Here is a 2,318-nt window from a genome sequence, read left to right on the forward strand (position 1 = left end):
GGAATGTGGAATGTATGAAGTATGAATCTAGGAAAACTGGAAGTTGTAAAAAATGAAATGGAACTATGTGGTAGTTAAATTTGTATGTCAACTTGGCTGGACCTGGTTGAGTGGCTGCACAGCTGGTGGTAGTTATTCCCCATGATAAGACTGGCAATCAACTCCATGGTGGGATCTACCACAAGCAGCTGAGTAGCTGCTTTTGGGATGTGGTCTGCTTCCTGTGTATAAGAAGAAGCCTTAAGCAAGACGTTTTATTGTGGAATAGATAACTCAAGTTGGGAAGTGCCTGGTAAATCTACAAAGCACTCCAGCCTTAGGAGTGGATGGGGCACTTAGGGATGGGGCAGACAGGTGTCTGTATACAAAGATTTTAGGAATCTGTAAACAAATTTTCTGATTGGTTGATATTTTAAATAATCCATACAGTCAGGCATAAAACAGTTACAACGTACGGCCACACACTTATCTTTTTTAACATCAGCTTTTTTTTTTTTTTAATTGTGATTTGGATGAAAGTTTACTGAGCAAATTCACTTTCTGTACAGCAGTTCACATACACGTTGTCTCATGACATTGACTAAAATTTACCCCAATGCAACAGCTGCCCTCCTACTCCCTCCCGATAGTTACCTCTTCCCTGTGTCCATCCCTCCATGCACTCCTGCCCCCTGAGCTATCTCCCTGTGCATAAGCAGCCCTTCTTTCTCCCATGATTGTTCTCTCCAAGGAGTGTATCTACCTCAAGTAAATGTTCAACTCATATGCCTGCTTTTGTTTGACTGGAAGCCACAGGTGTGGGTTCAATTCCAGATCTGAAGGGCAGCTAGGGGGCATAGTCTCAGTGATTCCACCAGGCTCTATCAGACCAGCAAACCTGGTCTCCCTTTTCCCTTTTTTTTCCCCAAATGATTTTGAGTTTTGTTCCACATTGCTCTCCCTCTCCATCCAGGATCTCCTACATAGACCCCCCTCTGAGTGGTTGACAATGGTAGCCAGGCACCATCCAGTTCCTCTGGTCTCATAGTTGTATAGGCTGTGGATAACATCAGCTATTTCTCACACAAGCTTCAGGAACAGTCTAAACAAAAACTTTCCGGGGAAATTCTGCACAGGGAAACGTTTCACATACTTAAACCACATACTTTAGTCATCAACCTCCAAATTCCTCCAGCAAAATAAGTCAAGGTTCATGTACTTATAGAAAAACAGAAACAGGGACAAAATGAGATCTGATTTCAAATCTGTTTCCGCCATTTTATCACGTCAAGCATCTCAGCACTGACACTACCCTCCTGGTCCCCAATTCCCACACCTCCATATACAGTTCAAGCCTCCAGTGTCTGTCTTTCCTCCTAGTTGCTAACCTATCAAATCTGGCTCACAGTGTAATATCAATCATTTACACCTCAGAAGAAAGACAAGGCAATCTACTTCCAAAAAATCAGCCATTGAAAAATCCTACGAAGAGCACTTCTATTCTGATACACATGGAGTCGCCATATGTCAGAATCAGCTCCATGGCAACTAGTGCTGGTAAACGCACTTCAGTTTAAATAGCAGACATTGCAGAGACATTAGGAGACACTTCCTAGCCCTGGGCAGGGTGAAATGCTGGAATTGGTTGCAAGCAGAAGCTGGGAAAGTTCCCTTCTTGGAGACCTTTAGGGAGATCCAACTGGCCCTAGACGACTCAGCGGCTCACTTCAATGGTGTGCCACAAGTTTATGAATTTAAGTTAGCCACGATGGCTGGGCCTGCTTTCTCCAGAGACCTTCCAGATGTAGGTTTGGGAAACCCATAACTGGGGCTAGTGATGCATTGTCACCCTTCCTACTGGGACACTCCATTCAGAGTGAAAGAGACTGTGGTGGTGAAATATATTTTGGAGATAATTAAAGAGAAGATCCCTGAACAAAGAAGTCCTGTATTAAGAGGAGTGTTTGGTTGACAAATTCCTATTCATCTCTCAAGACCTAGCTCAAGCCTCTCCTGTTTTAAAAAGTCTTGTCTGATGCCCTCCTTGCCCCATTTTCTCCCAGGTTGAACTAGATCTGTTCTCTGAGCCATGTTGGCCTCAGTGCTGAAGTTCTGCCATAGACTTATCCCCATTTTAGAATCCTAGGACTATAACAGAAATATCACAGTTGGTGGATTTAAAGAATCAAAATTTATTTTCTCCCAGTTCAGGAGGCTAAACATCCAAATTCAGGGCACTGGCTCTAGGAAAAGTATCTCTCTCTGTCAGCTTTGGAGGAAAATCTTTGTGGTAGTTATGTTTGTGTGTCAACTTGGCTGGGCCTGGTTGAGTGGCTGGG

The sequence above is a fragment of the Orycteropus afer genome, unplaced genomic scaffold (assembly GCF_000298275.1).
Source record: "Orycteropus afer afer isolate SDZICR_OR568_19922 unplaced genomic scaffold, OryAfe1.0 scaffold00062, whole genome shotgun sequence".
NCBI lineage: Eukaryota > Metazoa > Chordata > Mammalia > Tubulidentata > Orycteropodidae > Orycteropus > Orycteropus afer.